This window comes from Anguilla anguilla, chromosome 5 (assembly GCF_013347855.1).
Source record: "Anguilla anguilla isolate fAngAng1 chromosome 5, fAngAng1.pri, whole genome shotgun sequence".
In the NCBI taxonomy this organism is placed as follows: Eukaryota; Metazoa; Chordata; class Actinopteri; order Anguilliformes; family Anguillidae; genus Anguilla; species Anguilla anguilla.
In genome coordinates this window covers 25,129,039-25,150,019 of record NC_049205.1, presented here as the reverse complement: position 1 = coordinate 25,150,019, position 20,981 = coordinate 25,129,039, and the positions used below count along the sequence as shown (strand labels likewise).

The window sequence follows — 20,981 nt, the reverse complement described above, 5'->3', positions numbered from 1 at the left end:
AATATTTTACGCCCCTGCATATCAACAGGAAGGTTATCCTGGATCATGAGCTCTACGTGGAGACATCATGTCTCAAAGTCTGCTTCACCAAAAGGCTTAGGGACCCGTCCTGAAAAAGAACGAAGCCATTTGGACCCTTGGCTCGGTGCAGAGGAACCATCATTCTTAATGACATGCTCGACCACAATCCGTTGGATTTCAGGCGGGTTAAAAATGTCATTGCTGGATGCATCGGGGATACTGCCAGAGCGGGTTGCCTTATTTTTGTCACATTTCGTATTTTTGAGGCTATTTCAGGTGAAGTGGGCTTAGTACTGTCTGGATTGTTCTGTGATCTATGTATTAAGGGCGTGCGACCACCATCAGAGTCTGGGTCACTTTCCGAGTGAGAACTCACATGTGGATCAATGGGGTCTGCCCTTAGTGCAACTTGGCTCCTATCATGAGCCATTCTGTCAATGCTATCCATACGTCACATAACATTAGGGTTTCCTGCACTAGGGAAATATCAAGGGAGGTTTGGCGACAGTTGAAAGACAGAATCTTCAGATTCAAACTCTATCAGAGCCTTAATACCACGTCCATGTCCTCTTTGTCTAACCCTCATCACTTTGTTCACAGCTCCAAACTGTCCACAGAATTCAATGATTAGCTCATCTGTGTCTGGTTCTATAATACCCTCTAATGCACAGATTTCTTTTCATCTGTACCATACTCTTGTTTAAATTCCATGGCTGTATGTGAAGAAAACCTCAACCAAAAGAAATACAGAATTGGTCTATTTAACAAGTTTAATTTCCCATTAAACCTGTAGCTAAATAGCTTAACCTCTTAGCGCAAAGCCCCTAGTGGTCGGAACGCCGGTGTGCCGAGATTACTGAACTCAGACATTCGGTGCTACTGCAACCAAAGTATGAGTTAAAAACAGAAACGTTTTATTAGTAGACAATACACAACAACTAACCCAAATACGTTTCGCAGCGCCACCATTGTCGCTCTGGTCATTCATTTAACACGCACCCCCTCCCTGCACCCCCCACCCATGACATAATGGACAATATTGTCACCAAAAAATCATACTCCGTCATAGCAACAAGATAAACCCGACAATAGCCCTAAGCTATGCCAATACAGCAGTTAAAGCTGCTTGCTGAATAACGAAATAAAAGAGAAAAAGTTTTTTAAAATGATACCATGTCATTCTACAGTCAATATCTGGGACTGAATATTGACTAAATATACAACCTTACTGTTGGTTTCACGCATAGAGATGTCCCTTTTGAGACTGAGTGGTCATATATTGTCTTGGACAATCCGTTTGGGAAATATACACGCATTTGTGATGCCTGGGTACCTTACAAAATAGCTGTGCGTAATACCACATGTGTTGTTTACGGCGTTGTCGCCCTTTTTAGTACCGTCTGGCTTGATTGTCAATTCATTTATTCAGTAGGTGAGAGTATAAGCTTTCTAACATGTATAACATGTCTAATCTTGCGGTTTGAATAGCGTTTTATATGTCAGCGTTACTGAAAATCTTCTTATCAGAGCATTCACTTACGCATTCACTCTAAAAGACGCTGCACCTAACGAAACGTGGTCAACGAGTTTCCGTAATTTCTTGGAAAATACTATTATTATTATGGACTTCTGGGCATAGCTAAGCCATATGTTTACTGATAGACCTAGCTGACATCGTTTTCTGGAGCAAAACAGAAGCGAATAGAACAGTATCATTGATTTACTGTCTCTGTCTCCATCTACTGAACATAGATAAGATTTCATCATTGCTATGTAAGTATTACTGCTCAAAATATTTTGGTTATATACGTTATTTTTTAAATTGAGTGTCTTTAAATAGGTTAGTGGTATTACATAATGTGGATATTTCACACTGTAATGTAAGCTTTAGTTAGTAGTGTAATAGTTTTTGTGAAGCAAGCAACAGTGATGACGTGAGAGTTGGAACATTGCCAAAACGTGGTGGATGGTTAAAAATTGTTTTCATGTCATCTCTTCCCCATACAAGAAAATATACGAGAGTACAGAGTATAGAAATACATACAAGAATTAATTATTACACATTTAGGTGCTGTACCGCATTGTGACAATATTTTTGCATTATTTTTTAAATCTGATAGCAATGTTCCATATTAAACCTTCATAAGGGGCTCATTTATATGCTTTATAATGGACAAAAAACATTTTATTCGATTATATAGTTATATAGTATTCGATATAGTTTAACCTGCTGTATATATGCAATCTCTCAGTATTTAATTGCAAACTAAAAAAGTTTAAATTCATTTTTGATGTTTTGTATAGACAATTGCATTTGTGGCACTTTATTTCTACCAAAATTATGAATATAAACTAATCTGCACTAGTATTGTAAATGGTACAAATGTCTTGCTTCATTTAAGCCATTTTTCAAGTCTCTGTGGTGTTCACATCTGGAGTCATAAATCTTTAAATAGGGTACCCCGTATTTACTAAATGGGCAAGGATTGGCAAGATTTGACTTGTGCGCTAAGGGGTTAAATGCTCCATAAATAAAAAATAATGACAACGTTTTATTGAACAAAACAAAACCAAGGGGGTGACTCAGTGTTGCTCAAACGAAAGAAAGAAAAATGATAACGCACAAAGCCATCATTAATTGAACTGAACTGACCAGAATTGGATGACTGGTGGTTTCGTCATGTTTTAAGTATGCTTACTTTGATTATTCATCAACTGGTTCCAAATCAGCATAGGTTTGACTTGTATTACTTACTCATTAACGTTGCTATACTAGTGGTCGGCACGCCGGCGTGCCGAGATTACTCAACTCAGACATTCAGTGCTACTGTAACCAAAGTATGAGTTAAATACAGAAACGCGTTGTTTTAGTTTCATTAATAGACGATACACGACAACTATGCCAAATACGGAGTTTCACAGCGCCACCATTGTCGCTCTGGTCGTTCATGTAACACACACCCCCTTCCCCGCAGTCTCATCTGCAACTACACCCTCCACCCATGACATAATGGACAATATTGTTTATCTTGGCATTCATAAAAATATTCATCATATATTCATATATTTCATCACTAAAAAATCGTATTCCGTCATAGCAACAAGATAAACCCGACAATAGCCCTAACAACAGTGAAAACGCTGATCACTGAATAACAAAATAAACAAGAAAAAGTTTTGAAGAATGATACCATGTCATTATATCTGGGACTAAATATTGAATAAATATACAACATTAGCATTGGTTTTATGCATAGAGATGTTCCTTTTGAGACTAAGTGGTGTCGGACAAGCAAGGATTAATTAAGAATATGTTTATCTTCTGAAAACAGCGGTTCCAACAATCAATATCCTTATTAAGATGTTCAGCACTCTGAATACTGAACCAAGTGATATTGTGTGCTAGAACCCCTGACTTAACCTACATGTAAAATATATTTTATGTGATTTAATAATATTTATTAAAATGAGAATTATCAATTAAATCACAGAGTTCATTGATAGGTCAGTCTACAGTGCACTGGTGGAATCAACCAACAAGTCAAAACAAGCTCTATACCAGGGAGTAAAACAAATGATTATCTGCTTAAAATAAAGGCAGTTGGACTCAACTGTGATCCTTACAACTTACCAAAGAACCAGTGGTCCATGGACATTCAAAAAGAAATCGGAGCTATCTTTTTACAGACTGCCGAAAGCTAAAGAAAAGAGAAGCAAATGGATCGCTGCAGTTCGCAGAAACAACTGGAATCCAGGCACCGAAACGTGGATTTGCGGTTGTTATTTTGTGTCAGGTATGTTGGATTTTTGGGTAAAATCATACCTTAATTTATATGCTTGGCTAGCTAACACTATCTAACCATCCCCCTTTGTTTGTAGAACACAAGGCTCATCATGATGGATGTTTTTTAAATAAACGCTGACAAAAACTTTACAGTTACACAGAATATAAATGAAAGATGCTAAATATTTAATTGATGAGTAGTCAATACAGTACATAACGTAAGGTATGACTTTACCCAAAAATCCAACATACCTGACACAAAATAACAACCGCAAATCCACGTTTCGGTGCCTGGATTCCAGTTGTTTCTGTGAATTGCAGCGATCCATTTGCTTCTCTTTATCTTTCGGCAGTCTGTAAAAAGATAGCTCCGATTTCTTGTTGAATCTATTTGTACAGTCAATCGTACAACAGCTCTTTCCCATTTTAGATGTGTTTTTATGGCAGTCAAGCTTAACGCTAACGCTGCCACTCAATCTTTTTGCCACTCAGTGGGTGTAACCGCAGTGACTTCCACTTGCTGTGACCTCATGTGCATACCCTCTATACCACACGTGTTGTTTATGGCGTTGTCACCATTTTTAGTACAGTCTGGCTTGATTGACAATTCATTTATTCAGTAGGTGAGAGTATAAGCTTTCTAACGATGTATAACATGTCTACTTTTGCTTTTGGAATAGTGTTAAGTCAGCGTAATCTAAAGTTTTGTTATCATCGCATTCACTTACACATTCACTCTGTGGTAGCAGTAAAAGACGCTGCACCTAACGAAACGTAGTCAACGATTTTTCGTAATTTCTTGGAAAATACTATTATTATTGAGGACTTCTGGGCATAGCTAAGCCATATGTTTGCTGATAGACCTAGCTGACATCGTTTCCTGGTGTAAGGCAGAAGCGGATAGTTAGTAGTGTAATAGTTTTTGAGAAGCAAGCAACAGTGATGAGGTGAGAGTTGGAACATAGCCAAAACGTGGTGGACGATTGAAAATTGTTTTCATATTGTCCCATCCTCATACAAGAAAACATACGAGAGTACAGAGTATAGAAATACATACAACAGTTAATTATTACACATTTGGGTACTGTACAATTTTGTGTGACAATATTTTTGCATTATTGTAAAATCTGATATTAATGTTTCATCTTAAACTTTCATAAGGGGTTCATTTATATGCTTTACAATGGACAAAAAACATTATATTCCTTTTTGGAGAGATTTTGGATACAGTGGTCACTGGTTTCAGATGACGCTTCTGCCGCGAGAGATCTTCCCGGCAGCGGCAAATCTGAATATATTTTCTTTGTATTTCTACAGGAACTACTTTTGTTTGCAAAACCACCACCAGGTGGCAAATGTGAACACCCAAAACCATATATGGCAGTTAACACTTCAACTGTGGCACTCACGAGCCAAGTAGAACAGTGTTATCGCTGCTCTTATTTTAACGGGAAAGGAGAGGAAATGAAAATACATTTTAAAGATAAGCTGAAAACAGGGACATGCTTGTTACCCATAACATTTTTGTGTGTATTTGAGTGACATTTACGTCTATAAACGGTTATTCAACGAACTTTGTGGTCAGACTGTGAAACTTAATAATAGTCAGAGAATTTTGAGCACAGTCTAAAGTCATCCATGTTAGTTTCACTTAGGATATAGGGTAGAGTTTGTATAAATGTAACGCATCATAAATGTAACACGGTTCACTGCTGCTAGTTGTCATTTGAGAATTGTATGCACAATTCAGTCCTGTACCAAATGATTAATGGAAAAGCATTTATCACACACATTTATTATAAGCACACACCAGATTGGTCTGCTTTGGCTATTTGGTTTTGTGTGAATTGTTTTTAATTAGAATGTATACAAGGCAAATTTCCCGTAGTCGTTTCTCTCCTGTCAGCGTCTCTTTCCTCGTTTACCGAATAGGGAATGGACAATTATTTAAATTACTGAATCATTTAAATAAACCATCATTGTTTAACATTTTAGTATTTGCTCATGGTTAAAGGGGAAATGAAGGAAGCGAGCGTAGATAAAGTTGATTCATTACCGCTGTCTCTACCTCGGCATTCCTGTGATTTGTTTTTTCTGATGTTTTTTTTTTTGAGGCACTTTTGCGAGAGACCGGCAAAGATGTGCGCAGACCATCTTGCGTTCATAAGAACTGGGGATGGTAGGAGGGGCCAGGCGGTGAAGCCTAGGAAGTAACGGGGAAACAGTCTCTACTGCGCATACTTCAGGGCAAAAGCGCTTGCTGCTCATTGAAGTTAATGATTTAACAACCAAGGAAAACCTCATCTGTCCATTTTTTCTGATTATAAATTTCATTTTGTGCAGCAGTTTCGGAAACAATGGTTTTTGTGGTCCAGAAGTCTTGGGAAAATGTATCTTCGATTTATCCCCAGTAGCACTGTATCCTACAGTAGCTTCCAGTGTGAATATAGTTTATTCTACTGGATCGTTCAGACACATTCGCACATCCGCATTCCGTATCAACACACAGAGCTCTGCAACAGATACATTGATCATCTGAACAAAGTGTTGCGCCAAATTGTGGAATTGCGAAGTGGACCAACTGGAATGTAGCCATTGTAATTTAATTGGAGAAAATTTCATCCCACTATCTGTGGTCTGGTGTTGCCGTTTCAATATCATTAAAATCCTTTTTCCTCAAATATATTGGCTTATGCAAATTTATCGTCAATTTATCCTCGGTAGCATCCTACAGCAGCCTACAGTGTGAATACAGTTTATTCCACTGATAATGTTTGATCGTTCAGTTGCTAAATAGCCTGCCAGAGGAGAGACAGTACATTCGCACATCCGCATTCCGCACCAACACCTGGCTATTGTCAGGCAGTGGGGGTGTGAAGACAAGCCAAACTCCACTAAACTGCCCTCAAATTTAAAGTCATCCTGTCAGACTTGGCCTATATTATTGAGTTTGTTTGTTTAACACCCATACGTTCACCCAACTCCTAAAAAAAAGAAAATGTTTTAATTAGTAGGTTAGCTGGAATGTATTTACTATCACAAACAAGTATTAACTAAAGCTCTATTCGCACGGCACTAGTATTACCTGGGGACCTCGTGATTTAGAAATTACGCGCTCCCCCACGTCTGTGTTTCATGCTGCGCATTCGCACGGGATAAGAGAAGTCTGTATTTTACTCGAATTTACTGACATTATCCCCCGGATACGATTGAAAATGTCAAGGCTCTGCTCTGCGTAATGGTAAAATACGACCCCAAATCTCCGGGATGCCGATTCGCGCGGGACTAATATTATCACATGACCTCTGTGTTTGACGGAATATGGTAGGTAATTTGCGGTGGAATTTTTACTTTACAAATTACAGACATGGCAGATTCGCACGGGATTCGGATCAGACGACCTCCACAATTATTACAAGTTACTACAGGTCCCCAGGTAATACTAGTCCCGTGCGAATAGGGTTTATGTCTCCATTTTCACCGTAGCCTGACTTGTTTCTGATATAGCCTGGCTGCGCGACTGCTGTGGCCTTTGAGTTGATTTGAGTTTGATTTCTGTAACAAAAGCCGCGTTTCCACCAAAATTACCCGGAACTTTCAGTCCCAGGAACTACTTTACCAGGAACTAAAAGGTTCCTTCAGCCAATGGTTGTCTGCGTTTCCACCGGGGTCTAAAGTCCCGCGAAGATTAGGCAAATTAGCCCACTGACGTATGAAAAAGTGACGTTGTCGTCGGTCCATCTGTCTTCTTCTGTAACCCCATACTACCACCGAAGTAGCCTACATTATTTTCTAATAACCGGGACAGCCCGGAGGTGTTTATTCCACTTATATACAACGGGTTACCAACAATGACTATATATGGTTACTTTTGTATTTATTGATTTTTATCGATTTAATCACATGGAATTGAAATATTCTTCTGCACCCGTTTGGGCATATTTTACCGTTGTCAAGCAAAACTGTCGTTGGTAGTTGAACTTGGACCGTTATGCAACAAATAGGAAATAACAGACCAATAGTCAGATTGTAACTGTTTTATATATCCTCTCAAACACATTCATTATGTTTTTATGCGAACATTCGCTTTCATGTCTTGACATCCGAAGCGACAGAATGCATTCACATTTCCAATATAACTGGCAACAACAGCAGAAAACATGCACACGTTGTAAACAATTTGCTGTTTGATTACTTTCTCATCGTCAATTCTATATAGGCTAATCGCAAAATGACAAGAATAGAACGAAAACTCGGACTTGCGTGAAAATTTAAATTAGTAGTGGTACAGCCACCATTTGTTTTCCTTCGAAGTTACTGCTAGCCGAGCAGCGAAGTGTGCCCTCCAGATGCGAACCATGCACCATAAATTAGTCCATAGTCTTCCTGGTCTTTTTGTGGAATTGAAGAATGGCAGAGTAAAATTACGGCAGTCTGAAAAAGCTAAAGGTACGATTACTAGAATTAACCTGTTATTTTACCATGACAAAAAGTGCGGAAGGTGATTTCCAGTTTGCTTTTACTGTATCACCAATGTGAATTACGCAGAACTACCGCATACCTCACATAACTGTATCAAACGTTTTGAGTCAATTACAACGGGCTAACAAAGAAAATCCGGAAGAAAATATTCAGCAACCGAATTAATCCGTTTGAATGTTTTAGTACGTAATATGCTGTCCCAGCACGAATGCTTAGCATTTTATAAAACGATTACTAAAGCAAGAAAAGAACAGAAGAGCACACGTTATAATTCCAAGACGTTGGCAGGCTATAACCAAAAGTAGGCTACTGCGCCGCATAACATACAACATACAAATTTGATTTGAAGTTTGCGCCCTCGTATTTTTAAACATGGCGCCTGAAAATAGACACAAAAAAATTTGTCAATCAGAAATGTTCAGCGCTGCAAGCTCCACCCAAAAGGTTCCTGTACTTTCGGAAAGTACTACCCCCCGAGCAGGAACCTTTTGGGGGGTAAAACAAAGCCCCCGGAACTAAATTTAGACCCTAGTTCCTGCGGTGGAAACGCACTGAGTTCCTCAAAAGGTTCCTAGTTCCGGGGTATAGTTCCTGCGGTGGAAACGCGGCTAAAGTGTGCCTGTCCTAATATCCAAGCTCTGCCACTGGGCAGTGGTTAAAGAAAACATTTTTTACACGTGTGTAGTAATTTTAAAAGGGTAATACCTCCCGTATCGCCTATATAACAAAAACGCTATATTTCAGAAATACAACTATTGGAATTGATCCAGCTGTATACTTTATTTCAAGAAAATAGTTTTGCAACTAGACTGTTGTTTTATAATATGCATGTTGTTGTGGGAAGTAACAGAAGTAATAAAAACACAGCCTTTTAAATGTTTAACGACCACATATTTGTGTAAAAACCTATAGAAACATTTTTTATGTTATATTTACTCGAAGATTTGTAAGAAAGGAAGTGAAATCTCTGTTCACCCGGCAGGTTCCTTCTGTTTCGCAAATGAGTAATTAGAGGCGCAAATCGGACAGTCTGTCATCAAAGAAATTGATGAAGTGTGTTACATTAGGCCATCTATTGGTCAAGGTCATTACGGAGGCGTAAGATCGTATCTGCAGTGTGGTATAAAGCATTTTAGTTTTACAAATGTGTGTTCTTTATTTTTATTTTTTAATTATGGTGAAAAGGAGACGTGTCTTTTCGATTCCCAGTTCCCAACCTGCTGCCAGTGTGAGATGATGCATACCCCTGATTTTCAGAAAACGGCTTGACAGTTTATTTTTAATCCATAATAGCATAAATGCTACAGTATAATCAAATAATAATATATAAATCACTGACTTTCCAGAACATAAGAAAATAGTTGTTTCCTTTAATACGATGTTAAAAAATTAGGTGCGCTTCCCTCGGCAAGTAATAATGATCATTGGGGATTTGTGTAGTTTTGGCCAATCGTTTTCCGTTTCAGGAACAGAAATTCAAAAGCAAGAAATTAATGGGTGTTCGATATTCATTTTGAAACATAAAATCGAAAAACGAGAATCAGTTGGTTATTCGTGTTGCTGACTGATATTAAACATACAATTACAAACTGAACTAGCTCTCGATTTAAAAGTTTATGGTATATGTTCGGTTTTATTATAACAAAAAGGTTAGATTTTTTTATAATTACCCAATTGACATTGGTTCGTATTAAAGAAAACAGCTGTTATTTTCTGATAAGTTAGGTATTTATATGTTGCTATTTGAGTAGCATTTATGAAATTGTGAAAAATAAACTGTTTGCTGAAAAATCACCAAAACGGGTTTGACATCCCTGTTAGAGTCTTACTAGTTTTATGTTGCAAACTGTTGTAATATTTAAAAAAAAAGAGAGTTACCAGATCCATGAAAAATATCTGAATGGCTTCTATGCTGATACCAGCCCAATATCAGCTGGTATTAGGGCTTTCTTTTCCCCAAGTACTAATGTTATCTTAAAATCACAGAGCTAAACTCATTTTAAGATTGCGAATCACCCCGAAATGCAACGCGGCGTGACGTCAAGTACAATGCAGGATAGTGGAAGCTGTCCTTATGACGAAATATTACACTCTGCTGCCCTCTACTGTCCCCGCATCCATTTCCTTCTGGCCGGCGGCGGCAAACGCGTCATCTGAAACCAGTGACCACTGTATGTTTCTGGACCCTTAGCTATTTTAGACCACTGTACTGACGGAAAGCTTGTAATTCCCACTTGAAAATGATGCAACAGTGAGTTCCTTGAGTAAAAACAGTTGATTTGTAGTGAAATACGTGAATATGTTGTGATTTACGGCAATGCATAATTTAGACGTTTAGATTTTATGAACTTGTGGTCAGGAGGTTTTTGATCCAGGACATGTATATTTTAACCTGCTGTATATATGCAATCTCTCAGTATTTCATTGCGAACTATAAAAAAAAGAGCAAATTCATTTTAGATTTTTTGCCTAGACAATTGCATTTGTCGCACTTTATTTCTTCCAAAATTATGAATATAAAGTAATCTAAGCCAGTATTGTAAATGATACACGTCTTGCTTCATTTAAGCCATTTTTCAAGTCTCTGTGGTGTTCACATCTGGAGTTATAAAGCTTTAAATAGGGTACCCCCTAAATGGGCAAGGATTGGCCAGATTTGGCATGCGCTCTAAGGGGTTAAATTATTTTTTATTCTCATCAATCTACACACAATACCCCATAATGACAAAGCGAAAACAGGTTTTTAATTTGTTTTGCTAATCCATAAATAAATAAAAAGAACTGAAATATCACATTTACATAAGTATTCAGACCCTTTGTTATGACACTCAAAATTGAGCTCAGGTGCATCCTGTTTCAATTGATCATACTGGAGTCCACCTGTGGTAAATTCAATTGAATGGACATGATTTGGAAAGGCACACACCTGTCTATACAAAGTCTCACAGTTGACAGTGCATGTCAGAGCAAAAACCAAGCCATGAAGTCAAAGGAATGGTCTGTAGACCTCCGAGACAGTATTGTGTCAAGGTACAGATCTGCAGACGGGTACAAAAACATTTCTGCAGCATTGAAAGTCCCGAAGAACACAGTGGCCTCCTTCATTCTGAAATGGAAGAAGTTTGGAACCACCAGAACTCTTCCTAGAGCTGACCGCCCAGACAAACTGAGCAATCGGGGGAGAAGGGAGGTGACCAAGAACCCAATGGCCACTCTGACAGAGTTCCTCTTTGGAGATGGGAGAACCTTCCAGAAGAATAACCATCTCTGCAGCACTCCACCAATCAGGCCTTTATGGTAGAGTGGCCAGACGGAAGCCACTCCTCAGTAAAAGGCACATGACAGCCTGCTTGGAGTTTGCCAAAAGGCATCTAAAGGACTCTCAGACCATGAGAAACAAGATTCTCTGGTCTGATATAACCAAGATTGAACACTTTGGCCTCAATGCCAAGCGTCACATCTGGAGGAAACCAGGCACCGCTCATCACCTAGCCAATACCATCCCTACGGTGAAGCATGGTGGTGTCGGCATCATGCTGTGGGGATGTTTTCAGCGGAACGAACTGGGAGACTAGTCAGGATCGAGGGAAAGGTGAATGGAGCAAAGTATGGAGAGATCCTTGATTGAAAACCTGCACTCAGGACCTCAGATGGGGCGAAGGTTCACCTTCCAACAGGACAACAATCCTTAGCCAAGACAGGAGTGGCTTCGGGACAAGCCTTTGAATGTTCTTGAGTGGCCCAGCCCAGACTTGAACCTGATCAAACATCTCTGGAGAGACCTGAAAATAGCTGTGCAGTAACACTCCCCATCCAACCTGACAGAGCTTGAGAGGATCTGCAGAGAAGAATGAGAGAAATACCCCAAATACAAGTGTGCCAAGCTTGTAGCATAATACCTAAGAAGACTCATCGCTGCCAAAGGTGTCTCAACAAAATACTGAGTAAAGGGTCTGAATATTTATATACAGTGGTCTCCAGAATTATTGGCACCCTTGATAAATATGCACAAAAATGCTTTAAAAAATGCTAAACTAAAAAATAATAGTTATTGACATATGCTTTATTTTCCAACATGTGTAAATCAGTGTGCTTGATTGATGATTCATTGGAATTGCCCAAAGTCTTAAATTTTTTAAATAAAAAAAATATTTCCCAAAAGAACAGGTTCCACAATTATTGGCACCCCTGGTTTAATACTTTGTGAAAACACCCCTGGCAAAGATGACAGCCATGAGTCTTTTCCTATAATGTGTGATATGGTTAGAGGGATTTAGAGGGATTTTTGACCACTGCTCCATGTAGAACTTTTCAGAATCATTGATATCTTTGAGTTTGCGCTTATGGACCCCCCCCCCCCTTCAGTTCAGACCATAGGTTTTTGATGGAATTTAAGTCTGGAGACTGAGATGGCCATTGGAAAACATGGATGTTGATTTCACTTAAGCATTTTTTTTAGATTTTGATGTATGCTTGGAGTCATTGTCCTGATGGACAATCTACCTATGACCAAGTCCAGCTTCCTAGCAGAGACAACCAAATTTTCTGCCAGAATTTCCTGGTACTTTGTTGAATTCATTGTGCCACTGATCTAAAATAGTGCCCTGGGACCACTGCCAGCAAAACATCTCCAAAATATCAATGACCCACCTCCATATTTGACAGTAGGTATGAGGTGCTTCTCCTGTATACATTCCTCTTTTGCTGCCAAACATGTTGATGGTGTGTATGGCCAAAACGTTCAATTTTGGTCTCATCTGACTTTGCACTCACTTCCAGTCATAATTCCAATGAGGTTTGGCAAGCTTGTTTATTGTGCTCAGTATGGGCTGTCTTCGTGCCACCCTTCCAAAGAGTTAGTTGGTATGGAGGTGCCAGTTAATGTTTTTTTTTAGACTTACTGACCGCAAGAAACAACAAATCCCTGCAATTCTTAAACAGTGATCCTTGGGTTATTAATGGCCTCCCTCACCATCTTCCTCACCGTCCGTGGGGAAATCCATGCACTTGCTTCCTCTTCCTGGCAAATTTGCAACCATTCCATATGTTTTGTTTTACACCTTTTTATTATTGCCCTTACAGTGCTAAGTGGTATGTTTAACCATTTAACGTCTTTTTTGTACCCATTATCAGACTTGTGACGGTAAATTACCATCGGACTCTTCTGAATTGAGTTATTTGGCTTTTCCCATGCTGATGGTTGACAAAGGGATTTTGTATGCTTGTTCCCTCATTTTTATTCTCTAGTGAAACTGGAAGTGATGGAATGACACAATATAGTTCCTTTAGACTGAGATGAACTAAATTAAGTAAAACTGTATTGCCAATTTAATTGTGTTTGATTTTACTTACAATAATTGTTAGGGGTGCCAATAATTATGGCACCTATGGTTTTCAGAAAAAATTTGATAACTTAATAAAAAAACATTGAAGCATGAGAGTAAATGTATTGAAATAAAAGTATATAGTTTCCCCATATGTTTGAACATAACATATAGATTATTAGCTGTGTCATTTATTATATGCAGCCTTTTTTCTTCATTTTTATTAAGGGTGCCAATAATTCTGGAGCCCACTGTAAATGTGATATTTCCGTTTTCTATTTTTAATAAATTTGCTAGAATTTCTAAAAACCTGTTTTCGCTTTGTCATTATGGGGTATTGTGTGTAGATTGATGAAAATAAAAATGAATTTAATACATTTCATAATAAGGCTGTAATGTAACAAAATGTGGAAAAAGTGAAGGGATCTGAATACTTTCCGAAGGCACTGTACGTTTGTAGCTAATGTTAGTCAGGTATAGATACCGCTATATAACTAATTAAAACATTACACATGACTACATTTCCAGCTACCACTCACACATTCTTTTACCCATTAGTGTAATAAATTATAGGCATTATTTTGAATAGTTGCATGTATCACTGGAAATATCTTTATTGTTGTTATTGTTGCTGTTCTCTTTAGTAACTTGCTTAAGTTATTCGTTATACTCTCTTAAAATTTATTTTCTGGCCGAAGTGGCGTAGTTGGGGTCCGCTTTCATATGAAGGGAATGGTTCAGGCCAGTGGAAGTGAAAGGCTCACAGCTTGTATTGCTAGAAGGGAGGAGGAATGTAAGCCTCATGGAAACTGAGGGGATGCTTTGTAGAGGTTCTGAGGTGTAAACAGGTACATAAATAAAATTAGACTGACCTGACCCTTAAGTAAAGTGGCCGGAAGAGCCACAACTTAGTCCTAGCTATCAATCTTCTCTCTTTATCCTATGACCATTTGTGCAGACAGGCCCAGTCACTTCAAGGACAGATAAGGTAATCAGCAGAGACTGTGTCTGAATATCCAGTGGAGAGAAGTAACTAGTGGATACATTCTATGGGTGTGCCCAACATGTGAGGATTCTCATTGTCGGCAATAAAATATGGATGCATCAGACAGTTCTCCAGACTTCTCTTGGACAGCCCAGGAGGTGCTCTCCCTGTGTCCGCACTAGGGGTGTGCAGAGACGTCATTATCTGTATCTGTATCTGTTCAACCAACAAAATTATCTCTCTCTGTATCTGTATTCGAATAAAAGACCGGAAGTGGGTGTGGTTAAAACCAGAAGTCACGTTTAATCGGGCAAATGTTGTATTTTCTAACCTAATATTAATTGGCAATGCAATTGTTATGCCTTCAAAGCATCAAATTGATTTAATATTGGCATATAAACAATTATGAAATATATTTCCGCATCCTCATACTGTACTTTTGATCTTTCACTATCTCTTTTTTTAATTTTTATTTTTAAAGTGGCAATCTCGAAGATTTCAGTTTCGTTCTCTTTGGCGGTACCAATGGCGAGAAGCGGTAATTGCAGGTGTTTTTGTACCTCACTTCAACACACCCAACTTCCAAACAGTGTTGCCTGTGTGTGACGTCAGTCAGTTGGCACCTGGACCACGGTAACTATAACACTTACAATTTACTGAATTAAAAATGGTTGTTATAAAAGTAAAATTTCATTTTCTAATATTAGGCTAACTTAAGCTGTCTTTACACTGCCAAGCCAGGTTAAAATGCTGTAGCAGACCTGGGGTAGAATTAGTGATAATCAATTTCCACGTTCTTTGTCCACCTTTTGCCCAGTATGAACATCTTTACACTGCAGAGAAGAATCCGTGGGATTCGCTGCGGCTCGTGCAATTATGTATCTCGTGCATAATAAACACTGTCTTTCTCGTGAATGATTGTTGTGTGATATTTTTGAAACAAAAAAAGAAGAATAAAACAAAAACAAAGGCGATTTCATCAAAAAAAAGGGCATCAAGGCTAAAGGAACATAATGAGGAAGCGTAATAAAATAATAACAACGCTAATCCATACTGCCATATTTTGTTATTTAGTTTTCTCCGGCTTGACATCTTTACACAGAAATCAGATCCGGCTGTGCTCCACCTATACCCCGGGGTTAATTTTCTGTGTAAAGACGGCTTTATTCCGATCATTATAATATATTGATGAACTTGATGTCAATGTAAATAACGGTAACTTTAACGCCAGTTCAGATCAATGATTCGCAACGAGACAAAACGGTTTTAGAATGTTGCAGAGAAAATAACAATAACAATCAGACGTCTTGGAATTTTGCAAGTTGCATCCAGTCTCGTTACGAATCATTGATCTGAACTGGCCTTTAGTTAGCTACATTGCAGCATTGCATTGGAGAGACATTTGCGCAGTCGGTACCAGTCGGTAGCATTAGCTACCGTTTTTTCTAATTGTTAGCTGACATTAGATTATGTTAATTACATTAGCAAGCTAGCTAACGCAACGTTACCTGATATGAGAGATGCACAACGTTGCCTAAACTAATGTTGCCTTTCTTGACATGGTCCGGTAGCTAGCGTTAGCTGTGCAAATAGCTATGTAATTTAGTAACGTTACATTGTCATCAAATGTAATACGAAATCTACATCAACAAATAATATGACCTCTCATGTTACACAAAAAACTTCTTATGGTTCCATAACGCTAGCAGACACCGGAAGAAAACAGTTGCCTACGCCGCTCACACTCACAAGTGAGTTGAAGAGTGAGCCTGTTGTGTTAGCTTCGCCTACCCTCTCTGGCGGACCAACCACTGATGAGTGATGGAAAACGCGTCACTAACTGTGCGCCGCTTGTGATTTTTTCCAGGGAATGTCGCCACAGACACCCAGTTCTTTAATCATAAATTATAATAATAATAACAATATAAATTAATATAATAATAGGCTCGATCACCATTGTGTTACCTAATTCAGCGATATATAGTGACTTAACAGACATTTATTTTAATTAAAATATTTGAGATTGCCACTTTAACTAAACTATGTTTTATGAACTGTCTGAACCCCACCACCAGCCCCCCTTTAACCGGGGGACATTGAACAATCAGAAACTGAAAAAAATGTTTTATAAATCAAAATATTCTGTTTTGCATTGGAAATAAAAACTATTTACAGTAAAGATATATAGAAAAATATCCTTCAGTTGAAGGGAATAATCTTAAATTCCAATGATACTGCGTTCATGTTTCTTGATGTGTTAACGTTACTGCAGTTCGCTAGGGATACGTGAATTACTACTTTACAACAGTAATTACATAACAGTAATACATGAAATTTTTTTGCCTGTTTTATTTTATTATTATTTTTCCCCTACTGAACTAAGTTTGGATAGACTGCAAACCATCTGATGTCCTCATATTTTCTCTTGGTGACAACCGTTACCATGAAAATCTGGACTGGATTTCGTGTTCGATAGCCAAGACCTATGGCTGATACATACAGCATGCTACATCTTAAACGGATGATTACTGACTGAAATATAAGGTAAAACATCGTTTTTTTCAATATTTCACCTGGGATTTTTTAATGGAGGAAATTTAACACATACAGTTAAAAACTACAGGTTTTCAGCTTCATTTTGATGTATAGGTTGCGGGGGTTTGAAAGAAATCCATTTGCCACACCAGGTTTTTGTCTCGCTAGCTCCCACACCTGACGCCTCCTCCTCCTCGATGCGAGAGTTTCCCTGAGTGATAGCCGGGAACAGTGAGCTCTCAGCTCACTGCGCTGACTCGGTGGGGGCAACTACAGAATATAGTTATCACTTTTCAATAATGTGTAGTAAATTAAACGACTAGTTTGTGAAATCGAAGTCCTATGTTGCAAACAGAATGGGCATTTTTATCTTGTGGCCATCCACAATGATATAAATCGATGTGAAGAAACATAATGGCTGACACACAGAACTTATTTATTAAACGTTTTGCAGCGCAGTGGCTCAAAGTTTTTTGGTGTGTGTGTGTGTGTGTGTGTGTGTGAGTTAGTGAGAGAGGCAGCTGCTATGTGCCGGAGTTCCAGATACAACTACCAGCCGTGCGTAACTGGTGCCGCCCCCCCCCCCAACTTTGCCTCACGAACAGGATACTGCTGCAGAGGTACCACTAAGATACAGCAACTGAGGGTGAGTATGTTGTTATGTCACCACCCTCATTAGTTAGTGCTGTAGGGAGACTGCATCTTTGTGGATGCTCTGTGTATTTTGTCAGTATCAAAAGAACTGGTCAGACTCAAGGAATTGGCAAAGTGTGATTTAATAGTGACAGGCTCAGGGGGGGCAGTAGCTGTAGTATTACTCCAGGCTGGAAGCCTGGAGTGAAGGAGTAGCTGCAAGGGCACTACTCTAGAACCAGATAACACTGTCAGTGAGGGCGACTTCATTTGGGACTCTGTAGACAGACATAGGGTGAAAATGAGGCCTGTGGCCTACCTGTCAACATGGCAGGACTTTGTAGCTACTGGCCTGCCATGCTGCCTGCAAGCTCTGGACTGTGCAAGCTGGGCAGTGGAGGTAGCAGAGCTCACTGATTTGGTTGTTGAATCTCATTCTTGTTGAATTGCTAAACACTGGAAGGCTTCTGTTACAAAAGGCGAGCTAAGTGGGAGGCTAACCTCCTACCTACCTATGCACCTATGGTGGTGCATGACACCAGGATCAACCCAGCGGAGCTGTTCAGTACACAAGGGAAACCTCATCACTGCCCACTGAATAAAGAGGATGAGGATGGCCTGGCCTAACATTTTTGTTGATGAGTCTCACATGTACATTGACGAAACCGTTTCCAGCCTGGGCTATGGTGATCAAAGATTCCGAAATGTGTACAGTTTCTGTTCAATGAGGATAACTACCAGCTAATTTAAGAGCACAAGTAGGTGAGTTGCTAGCTCTTACTAAAGCATGTGAGCATGAGGAGGTTCAGCGAGTTAATTTCTAGACAGACATTAGATATGTTTGGGGGTGGTCCACAATTTAATGAAACGTTGAGAACACCACGATTTATCACATCTGGGGGCCAACTAATCAAAAACCATGATCATGTGGATGCGACTAGCTTACACTGTTGATTTGCCCATAGAGCTAGCTGTCATCAAAGTCTGTGCATCAGATATTATTTACCAGAAAAAAGAGTAAGCTGACACAACAACCAAGGCCACGGTGAACAACAAGACACAAAAAGGGGGTGGAGGATTGTTCACACCCAATGTTTTCTGTTGATCACAAATCAGCATCAAGCCCTAACCGCACTAACCTCCTGGAATTGCACAGTACAGAGGACAATCAGGAAATAGAACTATGGGCAAAGGGTGGGTGTTACGTTCCATTGCTCTGAGTCTGTGTGCATGTCTCAACTCTGTAGGTGGAGCTGATTACGGCTTGATTGCCTGACAATGTGCACCTGTGTCCACCTAAGTCAACTGGATAAAGCCTGAAAACACCTCAGTTGAAGGGGGCTTTTTAGAGATTTTTAGAAGCTTGCCATGGACCAGCACGTGGGGGCTGTACTAAGGCCTGTACAACCCCGACCGCAGCACGGATACCCACACAAGAAATTCCGTGGTGGGGGGTGCCCCAGCACATAGACTCTGACTAAGGAACTAATTTCACAGGCAAGGTAAAGAAATAAATATGTAATGGTAATCACAGATCAATTTTCAAGGTCACAGCAGCACAAAGGGGAAGCCTAAAGACTTCACCGCTGGATCACAGTCAAGAGACTGGGTCTGTACCAGCAAGCATGTGAAGGCCGAGGGACGTGACAGGTAAAGCCTGCTCCTCTCTCAGAGGATTAAACACCATTGTTATAAGCCTATTTTGTTACTGCTGAAATGGAAAACAAGGAAAAGATTTTTCATTCAGCATGACAGCCCTTCTACGTGCATGTCATTGGACAATATTAACATCTTTTGGAGCATCTGAGCATCTGTTCTGAGCACTGAAGGACAATTGTTTGCCAGCTGACAGTTTGATTTCCTGCATGCACGTGAGTCAGAACCTAAAGTTATAGGAGGAGATGTAGTGACACAGGTGAAGCTAATAGACCGTGTTCAGCATAATTTGGGGTAATGGGAAGCCTGTATCTAACTGCTAAGGAACAACTGTTTAATATCAACAGAAGTAACTAATGTTTTTCTTCATTCTGCGGATGGCATCTTGATCAATTTGGTGGTATTTCAGTTTGATATCACCATGTACAATGCGACTTGTGTAATGACATGAGCAGTGCGAATAAGAATTAAGCAGTAAGAATTACATGACATATTTCAGATTGGACTGGGAATTTAGGGGGGGATTTGATTGAGGCTTTTCAATTCATTAAGGGAATCAACACAGAGAACTACAAGAGATTCTTCAAGTTGAGTTCTGTTAGAAGAACAAGGGGATATAAAGGGAAATTAGCACAAGGTAAATTCCATACAGAAGTTAGTAAGAATTTTACACAGAGAGTAGTCAATGTGTGCAATAGCCTGACAGGTCACGTAGTACAGGCAGAAACTGGTAGTTTTCAAGACCAGGCCTGATTTGATGCTACAGTAGATACTTTCTAGTCTATAGGTAATCAGAGGTACAATTTAGTCAGGAAAATGCATTGTTGCATTTGGGCAACAACTGCCTGTTGGGCTGAATAGCCTGTTCTCATCATTATGTTATCATTATATCATTGTTTGACATAATATGAAACTCATCAACTCATTCACGAGACAGTCCTCTAAAAAGACAATAAAGAAAGTTGATACTCCAAAAAATATGCCAATAGAAATCGATGCGGGAATGGCTTATCACAAAATTACTAATAACTCTGAAATGTTTTGACAAGTTCATTAAATTTGGCAGCTAAATTGGAACTCAGAACCTGAGCCCAACCATAATGTATTGCCCCAACTGAGTCATGTGGTGGCACTATAGAGCAGAACTTAAAAAAAATGTATTCAGAAATTCACCAAAAATTATTGTTTACTTGCAGACATTTAAAACTTGTGTGAGTGATTTATTTCCCCATCTGGAACATATATCTACCTCACTTATTGTCATTTTCCCCCATCCCAAGTATTGGCCAAACCACATGGGTGAAACCTATGAAATGGCACAGTATTACAGGGTACCGCCCTTTGGCCTCTGCATGATTTTTCCACTGGTTGGCTGCATGTTTAGTGGCATATTATTGGCTGTGTGTGCTTGCAGCAACCATAAGTCCTAGAGCAACCAAATTTGGCAGGTGGGTTCCTATGGCCCCCCACTACTCAGGCACTAAAAATCACCTATGTCGGCCAGATGGTGGCGCTATAACAAAGGGTTTTGCGTAAAAGGCCGTAACTCCCACACCATAAG

At 39.3% G+C, this 20,981-nt stretch overlaps 1 protein-coding gene across 3 annotated transcripts in view; it reads right to left on the bottom strand.

The window, feature by feature from the left end:
• trip4 (thyroid hormone receptor interactor 4) overlaps positions 1-20,981 on the bottom strand; it is a 101,671-nt gene that overhangs the window by 27,783 nt on the left and 52,907 nt on the right. The window lies entirely within an intron of this gene.